The 14,273-nt window shown below is 39.9% G+C and overlaps 1 protein-coding gene across 6 annotated transcripts in view; it reads right to left on the bottom strand.

Moving 5' to 3' along the window:
* The window catches only part of anxa11.L (annexin A11 L homeolog), a 77,862-nt gene extending 65,766 nt beyond the window's left edge, over positions 1-12,096 (bottom strand). For 2 of the 6 annotated variants that reach the window (XM_018240295.2, XM_018240291.1), the window contains exons 1-2: positions 11,890-12,096; positions 11,173-11,310 (exon numbers count right to left, since the gene is read on the bottom strand). The gene's annotated coding sequence lies outside the window, so the exon portion shown is untranslated. The remainder of the gene's footprint in view (positions 1-11,172; positions 11,311-11,889) is intronic. The other 4 variants (XR_005962401.1, XM_018240296.2, XM_018240292.2 and 1 more) reach the window with 4 other exon arrangements.
* Between the last annotated feature and the right edge of the window lie 2,177 nt (positions 12,097-14,273).

Consider the following 14,273-nt stretch of genomic DNA (forward strand, 5'->3'; position numbering starts at 1 on the left):
CCAGAGTGTTAGTGGCTGTTGACACCTAATCGAGCCACACTGATTATCTTATAACATACTGGTAGGGATGGACCTAATCCACTAATTCCACTTCTCGAAAGATTTGGCCGAATACAGAACTGAATCTTCCTTGTTTTGTGACAAAAAGTCAAGCGACTTCCATCCCTGCCCTTAATTTGCATATGCAAATTAGGATTCGGTTCGGCCCAGCAGAAGGATTCGGCCGAATCCTGCTGAAAAAGGCCGAATCCCGAACCGAATCCTAGATTCGCTGCATCACTACTTACTGGAGACCTTTATTTTCTTATTTTAGACTGTGGAAGACCTTATAAATACCAATCCCACATTCCTTCCTCCCAACCAGTTACTGTTTTCAGTGCATTGTTTATCCCATTTTAGCCTACAGAATCAAGCCAATCTATAGGGTAGTTCTGCGAGTCCTGTTTCCTGTTGGTATAGGACTCGTTTCTTAAGATCCAAAGTGTCCAAATGTTGGTAAATTTAGTGGGACAACCTCTTGCCGTGTATTCCAGTATTGGAAGTGTTTGTTCCACTAAACCAATCCAGTAGTTTAGTGTGGGTAGAGATTGTTCCTTCCATTTAATGGCTATAGCTTTTTTGGCTTGGAAAAGTAAAAAAAATTGTAGAGTCATTGTTGATGTTACTGTGTCCACTAGTTGAGGAGCAAGATTGTATGGTGAAAGTCAATAGGTAGAGCCATCAATTGGGATAGGTAGGAAGCAATTTCCTTCCAGAAAACCTGAATTTGAGGACAGGTCCAAATCATATCGTAAAAGTCAGCTTTAGAGCTCCTGCACCTATTACATGCCGGGTTAATTTTGTGAAGGACATTGAATTGTATGAGCCTATCTCGTGGTCTGATTAATGGGTGCAGGGAATCTGCCAGGATTGTTTCCCATTGCTCTGTTGTAAGATCTGGTATTTTGACAGTCCATTTATTGTAACGTTCCATATTAGGTGAATGTTTACCTTCTCGTATATGATTGTTGATTTTTTTTTTTTTTTGTTGCTCTTTGTGCATAAGGTCTTCCAAGATTGATGTTTCAATTCGCAGGTTTCCGTGCGAAATTGTTGAGTGAGGGCATGCCTTAATTGTAGGTAGCAAAACAGCATCCTATTGGGTAGGTTGAATTTGTCCTTTAGCTGTTGGAAAGAAAGCAGTACACACCCTCATATATGTCCTCTATATACTTTACATTATGCTGTGCCCAGGCTTGTGGATCTGGGATTGTGAGCAGGTGTGCGAGGCTTGTATTGTACCACAGATTCCCTGCAGGTTTTTCCCTGTTCTAGTGCAGCTTTGTTTCCATGCCTTGACTACAATCCCTATCATTGGGGTACTTCTGTCATTGAAGGGTAACTTTCTATGAATAATATTCCTCAACCCTTCTAATGAGTCAATAATTTGAGCTTCCGACAACGTCACAGGATCCTCTGGTTGAAGGTTTAACCACCATCTGAGAGGTGTAAGCTGGGAGACAAGAAAATAGCCCTGTATGTCTGGTGCTGCAAGCCCCCCTTCTGTGATGGGAGGGATTAGAGCTTTGTACCTGACCCTCACTGGGCCTGGGGACCAATAGAGCTTAGTGAGTTGGCTAAGGAGTTGTTGAAAGAAAGAGGAGGGAATCCATATGGGCGAATGTATAGGAACCTGGGAAGGAACTTCAAATTAAAATATTTATTCTGCCTAGCAGAGAGAGTCAAAGTTTCAACCATCTATATATTGCCTTTTGAAGATGTACCATTAGGGGGTCTATATTGAGATCCTTATATTTTTCAAGTTGCGGATGGATATAGATTCCTAGGTATTTCATTGTACTGACTTGTACTATTGGGAGGGTGGGGTCAATTATTTCCATTGCCCCAGGATCAAGAGCCATTATGGACGACTTAGCCCAATTTATTTTGAGGCCCGAATTTAAAGTGTGGTGATTAATTAAGTGAAGGGCGTGCTGAAGTGAAGGGCCTGGGTCCTGTATATAATAGGGTATCATCAGCAAAAAGAAAGATTTTTTCCCTGAGTCTCCCCAGGTCGAAACCTCTAACCTCCTTACTATTTCAGATTAAGCATGCCAGCTTTTCCACGGCTATGGCAAGGACATCCTTGCCAGGTGCCTCTGGAAGGAGTTATGGGGTTGGACAGTTCTAAGTTGGACAAGATTTTGGCTGTGGGTTTCTCATATTGGGCTTGCAGCCAGATTAAGAAGTTTTTCCAAGACCCAAATATTCTCAGAGTTTCCCATAGATAGATATGCCCATTCTACAGAATCGAAAGCCTTCTCGTTGTCTAATGAGGCAATGATTCTAGTACCAGGGTTGTCATGGGTGATCATGAGGTTCGTGTAGAGTCTCCTGATGTTGAGTTCAGCCGCTTTATGAGGCATAAAGCCGACTTGGTCTGGGTTATTATTGATGTTATAACATAATTAAGACGTCTTGCTAGGACCTTAGCTGAAATTTTGGAGTCCGAATTAATGAGCAAAATGGGTCTGCATGAGGCGTGCAGTAAGGGATTCTTTCCTTGTTTTTAAGAGTAGAACTATTGTGGCTTCTCTGAAGGAAGAAGGTAGTTGGGCTGAGGTCAGTGTTTGATTAAAGATATCGGTAAGCAAGGTTGGAACCCTGGGACGACATGACCAAATGTAAGGAGACGTTAATTATTGCATGACAAAATATACACGGAGACGAATACAAAGGAATAAATGACATTTCATGTTGTTAAACGAGTTTATTTGTTTATTGATATGCATATTTCATTATGTTTATTTAAATCTCAATGTGACAATGTAGCTTTATGTAATATGTTTTTATGCTATGTAATAGTTCTCCTCTGTGTAGGGGAACACATGCATTTTATAAAAAAAAATTGAAATGGCTTGCCAATATTGATGGATAATAAAAAAAAGTTTTGAAAGAAAGATATCAGTAAGATGTGGTGCCAATATCATGGCAAATGTAACATACCATAGGTTTGGGATACTGTCCGGACCCGGTTTTGCCTTTAGGCAGGGGAGCTATGGCATCTAGTACTTCTTGCTCTTGGATTGGGGAATCTAATAGTGTTCTATATGTTCTATATTCTAAAGGTAAATTTGGGAGATCTAACTGTTCTAGATCAGTAGTGGTAGTAGTCCGCCAGGCTCTGGTCATTTCAAGCGGATTAGTAATTAATTCATTGTTCTCCTGTTGTAGTGCATGAATATCTGGTCTACTGAGTTCCTCTCTGGCTAAGAATGTCAATAATTTACCATTTTTGTCCCCTTTTTCATACATTGCAAATTTGTGATATAGTTGTCCCTTTTGAGCACATTTCCATTGTATTTGAGCATATTGTCTTTGTGCTATAACATGATCCAGTCTATTTTGCTCATTGGGGTTTTGGATGTATCTCACTTCCGCCTCTCTCAAAGCTACCTCCATGTCAGCCAGAGTTTGTTTAGATTGTTTACATACACGGGCTATTTGTGAAATATACTCGCCCCTCACAACTGCCTTCATAGCGTCCCAGACACTGTTCAGAGGAGCTGAATTAACATTGGTTGTAAAGTAAGTTGTTAGCATCTGCTGGATACTTTTCTGTACAACTGGATGGGTGATCCAGTAGGGGCTTAGTCTCCAGGTTTTTTGTGTAGGCTTGGGGTGTAGTCGCCAAGTTATTATAGTGGGGCATGATCTGAAACTCCTCTCGGGAGGAAGTCCGCTTTGAACACCCTGGCAGACATCTCAGTTGAGGCAAAGGCGAGATCAATCATTGACATAGCACCCCTCGAGTAACTATACATTGTTTTTTGTGGGAGAACCTGAGCTTTCTAAATCTGCCTGAGTTTTCATGTATTTCCACCTCTGCAAAAAGATTTATATCGCTAAATATCGAAAAAAATTAAAAATTCCTATTTTTCATAGTATATGAATTTATACCAGAAAAATATTTCATTTTATGCATGAAAATCCAACTGATTTGGAAAGCCTCATGTCTCTCGAACGTGTCAATACCAAATATGTATAGTTTTAGGGAGATTTAGGACTTTTGTACAGCAAAAACTCCCAGCAGTATATTACCAAATTTTGAAAGCACGAAGGCAGAAAACGTCATACTTTCGATTCTAAGGCCAAAAAATCCTCAGAAAACAATATATTTTTGAAACGTACATATTCTGCTGATTCCAAAATGGGTAACTGTCTCTCTACTCCTAACTACCAAACATCAAAGCTTGTCTGAATGTAGCGGGTTTTATAAAAATGTATCAAAATTGAGAAAAATTACTGCTCCGCATATCCCACACTGTATTAGGTACCAAGAAAAAGCACCCTGAATATGATTGGCAGGGGTCCACTGAACAGTTTGATGCCCATTGTGCATAGGTTTACCAAAGTATCTAGCATTTAGATAGTTAGCGCAACCACATTGTCCAGGACTTTACTTCAGCTACTGGAAAATCAACACATTGACTGCATTTTTTGTGGGATAAGAACACAGAAATATATGTTTACCCCCCAAAACCATATATTTTTGGAAAGTATACATTCTACCGAATCTAAAATGGGTACCCAAGGCTTTCCCAAAATCTTCGGTTTTGGTGAAATATCTGAAAATTGCCTCAAAGCTTCGACTTTCCAGCATCATATCGCCCATATATCATTACATACCAAGAAAAAGCACCCTATATATGATTGCCAGGGGTCCTCCAAACAGTTTGGTGCCCATTGTACATACAGTAGGTTTACCAAAGTATCTGGCATTTAGAGGCCCCAAAATTAAGTTAGTGTATACAAATAGTCCTATGGGTCATTTCAGCTAATGAAAAATCAACACATTGACTACATTTTTGTGGGGTAAAAACACAGAAATATATGTTTACACCCCAAAACCATATATTTTTGGAAAGTGCACATTCTACCGAATCTAAAATGGGTACCCATGTCTTTCTGCTCCAAACTACTGAGTCGCAAAGCTTTCCCAAAACTGGTTGTTTTGGAGAAATATCTGAAAATTGCCTCAAAGCTTCAACAGCATTGTATTATCCATGTATCATGACCAGCATAACGCATCCTAAATATGAATGCCGGAGGTCTACTAAACAGTTTTATGCCCAATATGTAATCAGCAGTCATATTCAAAGTTTGAATATTTTAGCATGGGCAAATAGGTTTTACGGACAGAAATAAGCGAACAACACCTACGCAAAGCTGAAAATGCAATAAAATGGCTAAAAATGCACCAAAATAAAATCACTGGAATAACGTACAAAAGGTATTGTGCAGTGCGATTAGCGAATACAATATTCGCAAAGCCAATAGAACATTTTTTTTCAGGCGAAACAACGAATGATGCAGTAAGAAAAATTAAAAAAAGCTATAAAATTGTGTACGTGTATATATGTGTGTGCAAGTATGTGTGAGTGTTGTTAATGTGTGTGAAACCCCCCTGATCCCCCCAAAAAATGTATGTAAGTGCGTGTAAATCTAAGTGTAAAATGTGTGTCTATTTGTGTGTCACACTAACCTGTGTGATGGCTGGCTGAAGACAGTTGCAGAAGGAGCTGGAGGGTCCACCATGACGAATGCGTAGATCCGCGCTTGTATCCTGTAAGCAGTGGTCCCGGAAGTAGAGGCAGCAGCAGGCATGTGCTCCTCGTGCTCCTGCTGCTGCCTATGGGGCCCCTGGGCGAACGCGCTCAAGGGCCCACACATTTCCCCCTCCTGCTCATTGTCTAGGGGTGGGGGAATGAGCAGGAAGCGAAGGCGTGGCTTTACTAGCTGCTCCTTCGCTTTCAGGGGGAGAAATGCTGCAGAACGTGTAATCTACGTTCTGTGGCATTTAAAAGGTTAACCCTCCAAGTGCCTGTAAAAGCTAAGGCCAGTAAAGTTAACTGTCTGTATAGAATCATAGTGCTAGGACAGTAAACAATATGCTTCTGGTTGGCTGTGATATATGCCACCTTAAAGTGTATCTGGCAACAACAGACAAAGCAGATCAAAGATCAGCTGGCACACAAAACCTGTGTAGTTTTGCAGAGGAAAAAACTATTTAACGTGCGTAACTTATAACATGCCAACATATTACAAGCTCTTTATAGAATATACTATATTGATGATATCAGCAATCTAATATTCACAGACATACACACTAGAGTTAATGTAATCAAAAGACAGTTAACATACAAGTATGTTTTGGCTGTAGCAGAACACATGAGCATCTGGAATAAACGTATGCAAATATGGGAGAGTATGAGAACACACATATTTTATACTGATAATGCCCAAGTCACAGATCGCAGCACTGTGAGGTAGAAATCTGCACCACTGTATTTATAATCACTTTTGTATTTTTGTCCAGGAGATAAATTCCTGGTAACCATGTAATTTCCTATGTAAATTGGCAAAAACTGTAGTCCTTTCTTGCACTCTACACCTAGTGCTAGACTGAACAAGGCTATGTGTCCTTCCACACTGGCACGAACATGCTCTATTTTTGATGGTTTACTGGGGAGTGCCTAACTTGTTTGACTATTGATTGTGAAAGCCTTGATATATACTTTCCAACTATTAGTGAAGACACACCCTGTCATTAGCACCCCTTGCCTGGGAAATGGAGCTCTGAAATTTGCTCTTTAAGGGTGGTGGCAGACAGGGAGATTAGTCGCCAAGCGACAAATCTTCGCTTCTATGGCGACTAATCTCCCCAAAATGCCTTCCCGCCAGCAAGAATACGAGTCACCGGCGGGACAGCATACGAATCAATTCGGATTTCTGAAGTCGCCAGAAGTTGCCTCACAAGGAAAGTTCGTGTGACTTCAGAAATCCGAAGAGATTTGTATGCCATCCCGCCGGCGGGATTCTTCTTGCCAGTTTGGACAATCCAGTTATGTTACTTGATGAGTTAGAATAATACTGCCTTTGTCATGGTGAGTTACTTTCTTTGTTGTAGGCTACGTGACTGTATGGTACAGTATCTATTATCCGGAATGCTTGGGACCTGGGGTTTTCCAGATAATGGAATCTTTCTTTTGATCACCATACCTTAAGACTGCTAATAACATTTAAAAACAAATAAACCCAATAGCGTTGTTTTGCCGCCATTATGGCTTCATGATTTTGTCCAGGAGAGAAATTCCTGGTAACCATGTAATTTCCTTTGTAAATTGGCAAAAACGTTAGTCCTGTCTTGCACTCTACACTTAGTGCTAGACTGAACACGGCTATAAGTATCCCTCCACACTGAACCTAACATGCTCTGTTTTTTTATGGTTTACTGGGGCGTGCCTAACTTGTTTGACTATTAATTTTGAAAGTCTTGACATATACTTTCCAACTATTAGTGAAGACACACCCTGACATTAGCACCCCTTGCCTGGAAAATGGAGCTCTGAAATTTGCTCTTTTATAATGCACAGTCTGGACAATCCTGTTATGTGACTGGATAAGCTAGAAATAATACTGCCTTTGGCATGGTGAGTTTCTTTCTCTGTTGTAGGCTGTAAGACTGTATGGTATAGTATCTATTATCCAGAATGCTTGGAACCTGGGGTTTTCCAGATACTGGAATCTTTCTTTTGATTACCATACCTTAAGGGTAAGTCCACACTGGGCGTTTTGGGGAGATTTGGTCACCTGGCGACTTCGGAAAACGAACCGCCGTGTGTGATTGGTGCCGGCATTTTTTCATTTTAGCCGGTGCAGAGTGAGGGAAGGCATTTGGGGAGATTGGTCGCAAAGACGAGGCGATTATTCGCCAGGCGGCCAAATCTCCCCAAAACGGCCAGTGTGGCCTTACCCTAAGACTGCTAATAAAATTTAAATACAAATAAACCCAAACACTCACAATTCATTCCTATTAGATTTAGGAGCATATTTATTAAATGATGAATGCTAATTTTCACCCATTGATTAATAAGCATCTAAAGATATCATAGGAATGAATAGAAAGTGGATGAATTATTCTGACGTGCTCTAACTTCACATTAGGGATGCCTGAGAAAGGTAAGAAACTGGGCAGCACTTGTTTTTTTTCCTGGGCTAGTGTGTTGTTTTCCTGAAGGAGCAGTGGACCTGGGAAAAACTGATTAAATTCACTGGTGTTGCCTAAAAAATGGGTAAATTGGTTTCCTTGTTCTCTAACAGTCCCATGCAGGTGCAATATGTAGCATAATGAGCAATGTTATAGAGATGCAGACACCAGAAAATAAACATTTTTTAATATCTATCATAAAATTATCTTGCTATTTATAATTTTGCCATAAAAGTATCTTCCTGATGCTTTTTACATTACCTTTGTTGACCCCTTTTTTCCCTATGAGGGGCTGCCATATTTGTGCAGTAGTGGTCTGTTATCATTAGGAACTCTAGCTGACAAGTTGAGAAGGGACAGTCAGGTTGAAAAAACAGTCAGGTTTAGGAACTTCAAGTAACAATTACTAACAAAAGCAGAACTATCAGCGAAAAACTATCAACATGACCTATAAGTAACTTTTCATGTAGATTAATAGTTTGAAAATAAAATTTCTAGTGTCAGTATCACATTAAATATTGTTTTGCAGGGCCCCTAAAGCGCACCCCCCCAATGGTTGCCAGATAGTGGTGTGAATACTAAAACATTACAATCTCTGTCTCTCTCTCTATATACTTTTTTAACAGTGTTTTATGATGTAAATATAAAGAAATAGCTCAAATATTAATTAAACATGTCAGATTCAACATAATATTACAATTTTTATAAAACTACTTTTTCTATTCAAAGAATGCACAAAACTTGCAAAAACCGAATAAGGCCTTCAGCTTTGCAACTCACTACACTGCCCTGGGCACTAATTACTTTCTGCAGCAAAAGGAAAGAACCGTACCTGTCCTAACCTGGCTCTTCTGTCCCTAACAGCTCCCAGCACTGATCTAACCAGTCTGCTACAGGAAAAATTGTTGTAAGTCTGGATAATGCTGACTTTGAGAGGAACAAACCTACTTGTACTATATTTAGATGATTAGACAAGAAGGAGGATTGAGTAAAAGCAGAATTTGCCCAGCTTTCCTCTTCAGCAGAAAACTGTGTACATGAGGTCACAATACAACCATTTTATAAAGCTGCTGAGAGAGATCACAGTTTTTATATTTAAAAGCCTGAGTTTCCTACATGACTGTACTAGACTGCCACTCTACAGTAAAAATTAGTACTGACCATCACATGAGCACGAACAACATTCCTACTATATTTATATCTAATGTCACACTAATCACTCACAGACATACCTTGTTCCACAAACTAGCAAAATGCACATGGCTGGGATTGTGCTAGACCTCAGAACATGTATAAGTGTACAGGTAGTTTAAATTATTTATGCAATAAATCTAAAGCACACTATACCCCAACAAAGCACTAACAGAGTGCCTCTTTGTTCTAATCCTGAGAGCACTTTCGTGCAGTCTGGCTGCACTCTGCATCTCACTACAGATAAAATATCCAGTATGAGGTGCAGAGTGTAGTACAGGTATGGGACCTGATATACAGAATGCGTGGGACCTGGGGTTTTCCGAATAACAGATATTTCCGTAATTTTGATCTTTATACCTTAAGTCTTCTAGAAAATCATGTAAACATGAAATAAACCCAATAGGTTGGTTTTGCTTTTAATAACAATAAATGACATCTTAGTTTGGATCAAGTACAAGGTACTGTTTTATTATTGCAGAGAAAAAGGAAAACATATTTAAAGGTTTTGATTATTTGGATAAAATGGAGTCTATAGGAGATGGCCTTTCCATAATTTGTAGCTTTCTGGAAAATGGGTTTCCGGATAACAGATCCCATACTTGTACCAGCAAACAGCCTAGCGCCCTAACTTGTGAGTCTAAATGAGTCTGATGGGTAGGGGGATAGAGGGGGGAATGACTACGTACTTCCCCCACTACCCCTCATGAATACAGTGCTGCGGAACATATTATTATTATTATTATTATTATTATTAACATGTATTTATATAGCGCCAACATATTGCTTAGCACTATAGGCATTGTTTTCATGTGGGCAGCAGCAAGTCTCTCTGACCTGATACAGAGACCTTCTTCAATACAACAATTGTGAATGGCAGGGTGCAAACTGTACAAAAATAGTGGATGGCTTCTGTTGCTTGCACTTTGCACCCTACTCATTTGGAGTAGATTGCCTCCATACAATCTTTAGGGCACTGGCACACAGTGATATTTGGGGCAATTTAAGTTCTAAGTTGTTTCAGTAGGCCAAAAATCCAGCCTCCTCCCCATAAACATAAATGTAATTCACTTACAAAGCACTAGTGCCAACTTTCGTCAAGCAGACCATGGTTACTTACTTACATTTATTGGACTCCTAAACAATCAGCTATAGCTGCTGTATCACTGACATCAGGTTTGTCAGCAGAGGAAAAAAAAACAACAGGCTGGAGCACCAATGTAAATAGTGTCTATAGAACATACAGTTTTTGGCCAAACCCAACATCTCTGCTACAGAAGTTATAGCTAAAAATATGTCAAGGTTGAAAGTAATAGTGGATAAGAGTAGGAAAGAATTTACTTGTTAACACTAATTTGAATGACAAGTAAAACATTTCTTTTAGTATCGACTGGACAGAAAATCAAGGTTAAAGACATCAGAAAATTGTATTAATGCACCCCCCATGCTTCATCATTCTGGCCTGAAATAACCTAGCCAGCTGGGAGGGGGTCTATGCACTGCAAATCTGTATAAGTGATATGGAATTTTGATCACTAATATTTTCCAAATGAAAAATACCACAACTCAACTACCACCTCTGACTGAAGGGGAAAACACAGAAAGTGCAATTTCGGGATAAAAAAGTGACATGTACTCAATTTTAGCCAATGGCAGCACAAGCAGACTAATACTTCTAAAAACAACTGTAGAAATGCTGCTCCATACAGTATGCCTAAATGTTTAAAATGCAAAATGTTACACTTTAAACGTGAGGTGACTAAAAGATGGGCTTGGTATTCAAAAGCAGGCATGGAGAAAATGTGTGGCATTACCCCACACACACACACACTTTGCAGCCGAAATCTACATTCTGCTGCCTATGACCCTGTTTACCGAATGCCGTGCCTTCAGCCAGCGATATTTAAACTACCACAATTTAAGTGTCAGTTGTCCCTTGTGCCTGCACTTACCCTGAGAGCTCTAGTGGAGTCAGAGGTGGCGCCTGCACCTTCCTGCTTAGCTGCTACTGCCAATTCTACTTTATCTGTTACACAGAAGCCTATGACATGAAGATGACACTGTCAACTGCCAATTTACAGTGGCTGGACCTGCAAGAGTAAATGATGTGTACTGTGAATAGACCAGGTCCAAGGTTCACTTAATCCGCTACTGTACTGTTACTTTAGGCAGTTGTTGGCAGAACAACAACCTAGAACCACACCCTCAGCAAATAGGTCTTCTGAGGTTTTACATTGTACTCTCAGAGCAAAGAACAGCAGGATTCTTCGAAAAAACACAAAATTGCTAGGGAACTTGTTAATAAACATACATTTCCAGAAAGCTCATGTGTCTGATGGCGCTTCAGTGCTTGTAATACCAGACAACCTCATCTTTTAAGAAGTGTGCATTTACTATTACTTGGGAGCTGATTTCTCTTGTAAATATAGTTTACTCTACTTGTCAAATTAGCGCCTCTACATTCATGCTATAACATTACAGAAAGTGTTATTTTGATTTACAAATTGTACATTGACCTGCCTCTAACAACCTACCGTGGGATCCCAGTCCCATTACTAATATAACAAAGTTTTGGAATACTACTGACTCAGAGCACGCTATCCTGAAACTATACCACAGCTCTTATACAAACTGAAGTCATATGAGACATCAACATAGCCATAGCTTACTTTAGTTAGATGCGATAATCTGCCGATTGCGTTTCTCCGCAGCTTTCCCTTCTGTAAGGCTGATGCCAGCACCTCTGCAAGTGGGGATTTAAAGGAGGAGTCACTGCTGGAACTAGTTCAGTCCTTGAGGTCTGAAAGCTCCAGCCTTCTAACATGCCCGCCCTGGAAAGGCAGGAATACACTGCGAGTAGTGTATACAAGACGTAGGCAAGCGTATTGCGGCGGGGCAATAGTCTCAGTCAGGAAGTTAGTAGAAGGTGTGTCGTGTTTTATTACCGCCGTCGTAGTGCGTGTATTTTCCGTGTGGAAATTATGAGCCATTTGCTTTTCACTTATGTTCTGTTATGGGCAACTAGATTTATGTGCCAAATAAACCAGTTAAAAAAAACTAAGAGTTATTGACACTAGAAAATAACCTTTTTATATCTATCATAACGTTGTTGCACACCCGAATTGTGCCATAGGACATCAGCTGCTCCCAAAAAATGCATGCGTCGAAACGGTCAATGCGGGCATGTGGGAGATCCTGGCTTTGCTGAGGCACCGTTATTTATGCGGTGATAGGGGTCCAGCAGCAGAAGGGAAAGAAATGTGCTCTCCTGTCCTATCAGGGCGACCTCATCCACTACCAAGTGACAGACGACAGGGAGCTGGTGTCACTGGACTGGGATTTAAAATAGGCTTTGCCATTTCTACTACACAGAGGCCCAAACAACCCCCACCAGCTCACTTTCTATGGCATCTTAAAGAAGCCCCTATGGCATTTGCCAGAACCCACAGATTGCCAGTCCGGGCCTAGCTGGTGGCCTGGGACAGCAATAGGCTGTTGTCTTGTTCTGTAGATAGAAATGAGGAGGAGTTTCGCTCGTTAAGGTCCAGGTGTGGCAGACGTAATTGTATTTCCCCAGTGTAAGGAAGTGTTGCACATGACTTCCTCTGACTATTTACAGCTTGGAAATGGAGGTCACAGACCCCATCTAAAAAGCAAATGTTCTGTAAGGCTACAAATGTATTGTTATTGCTACTTTTTATTACTTATCTTTCTATTAAGCCCCTCTCCCATTCATATTCCAGTCTCTTATTCAAATGAATGCATGGTTGCTAGGGTAATTTGGTCCCTAGCAACCAGATTACTGAAATTGCAAACTGGAAAGCTGCTAAATTATGCAGAAAACACAAAATTTTTTAAATCAACTGCAAATTAACCCAGAATATACTATTTACATCATACTAAAGGTTAATTTAAAGACGAACAACCCCTTTAAGTTTCAGTTTAATTCTAATTAAGTCTAGAATCAGCTTTATTTTGAACTGCATAAACTGGCTTTAACTTTCAATTGTTTTTCCAAACCATTTTGGGATATGTATTTCCTAACTGAGGTTTAGTTTCTGGGTCTGGGATACCATTTAATTGGTTTCTATCTTAGCCTAATCTTATCAGTCAATGGATTCACCTATATTAAAAACCAACAAGTAATTAAGAAAGCAGTTTATAAGGCATTCATCAAGGCAGCACTAAGCCCTTTATAACAAACAAACACCCCAACTGTATTCTATTTTTCCATTCTATTATTCTATGTATTATATTTTTAAATTCATGTCTATTATTTTAGGTCAGTAATGGTCATGGTCCAGACCACGACCGGCACGTGTGGGGGGGGGGCAGTTGTAACTTTCTGCACCGGGGCCCTTGGGTATCTAGTTAGGCCACTGGATGTGATTGGAAGAGGTCACAAGGAAGAAACATTAGTTTTTTGGCAATAAGCGTGTCTGGGTCATCGAGGCCCACCAAATTTTTACCAGTTTCCCCCACCTGCCAAGTTTGACACTGGTGACAGGTAAGTTTAGTAACTTCAAGTAAATATTACTTAAAAAAAGCAGACCTATCAGCGAAGATGATCAACATGACCTATAGATTACTTTTAATGTGCTTTAAATTCTGAAGAACATAGAAAAGAAAAAAGTAAAAAAATAAACAAATAAAAGACATGTATATTGTGTATATGTTATAATGAATACAGTTCAAAAGGGCGAGAGAGATATGTAGTACAACCATAGATTGCAAACAAAAAGTGCTAAAAAGCAAAAATAATACTGTGATTGAACATTTTGTCACAACCCCTTAAATTGGGCAGGTGGGTTTGTGGTGGCCTGAACTTTGCCCAAAACATCAGTTCGCACCTAATCCATATCCACCTGTCTGCCATCTCTCATGTATACACTAATGCCATACCCGAACATTAAATGAGTGGATACAAAAGTCATCCAGTAAATCCACACTACCATCCAATATTTAACTGCCTGTGCAAACCAATAAATATCAAGAGAAAACCATGCTAAAAAGTTACATGCAGTATATTATAACATTTACAGCGGTCCTTTGG

Source organism: Xenopus laevis, chromosome 7L (assembly GCF_017654675.1).
Source record: "Xenopus laevis strain J_2021 chromosome 7L, Xenopus_laevis_v10.1, whole genome shotgun sequence".
NCBI classification, from domain to species: domain Eukaryota; kingdom Metazoa; phylum Chordata; class Amphibia; order Anura; family Pipidae; genus Xenopus; species Xenopus laevis.